This window comes from Myotis davidii, unplaced genomic scaffold (genome assembly GCF_000327345.1).
Source record: "Myotis davidii unplaced genomic scaffold, ASM32734v1 scaffold2128, whole genome shotgun sequence".
Lineage (NCBI taxonomy): Eukaryota > Metazoa > Chordata > Mammalia > Chiroptera > Vespertilionidae > Myotis > Myotis davidii.
Genome location: NW_006298693.1, coordinates 23023 through 23829, shown reverse-complemented (window position 1 = coordinate 23829; position 807 = coordinate 23023). Strand labels below are relative to the sequence as shown.

The window sequence follows — 807 nt, the reverse complement described above, 5'->3', positions numbered from 1 at the left end:
TGGAGTAAAGCAAACTACTGGATATAGAGTTCAAAACCACACTTTTAAGTTTTTTCAAGAATTTTCTAGAAACCGCCGATAAACTTAGTGAGACCCTCAAGAAATCTAGTGAGACCCTTGAGGTTGTGATAAAGGACCAATGAGGCCTGACGCCGCCGAGGTCGCACGCGGCAGGCCCTTCTGCCGCCGCTGAGATGCGCTAAGTTGCCTCCTACCTGTCGGCCGCCCTCGGGGGCAATGCCTCCCCCAGCGCCAAGGACATCAAGAAGATCCTGGACAGTGTGAGCATCGAGGCGGACGACGACCGGCTCAACAAGGTGATCAGTGAACTGAACGGGAAGAACATTGAAGATGTCATGGCCCAGGGTACTGGCAAGCTGGCCAGTGTTCCCGCTGGAGGGGCTGTGGCCGCCTCCGCCGCCCCCGGGTCTGCAGCTCCTGCTGCTGGTTCTGCCCTAGCTGCAGCTGAGGAGAAGAAAGATGAGAAGAAGGAGGAATCGGAGGAGTCGGATGACGACATGGGATTTGGCTTGTTTGATTAGTCTCGATCCCCTGCAATAAAGTCATTTTTTACATACACCTTGAACAGCCTGTGACCGTTTGTGAGCCTGGCCTCTGCACTCGCGCCTGGTGCAAGGCAGCTGTGGGACCCCCGGGGAGGAGGGGCTGTGGCCCACTAGCTGGTGTGGGGGCGGGGACACTTCCTGTGGGTCCTGGATGTTGGAGGGGACACCAGCCTCCTTGCATGGTCCTGGCTCCTGAGGACTCAGAGTGACGCCTGCAGGGGACAACCAGGAAAATTGAAAA

General features: G+C 56.6%; 1 pseudogene; it reads left to right on the top strand.

Annotated features, from left to right (window-relative positions):
* Positions 1–149: 149 nt before the first annotated feature.
* Positions 150–566, top strand: LOC102754202 (annotated as a pseudogene).
* Positions 567–807: the final 241 nt, after the last annotated feature.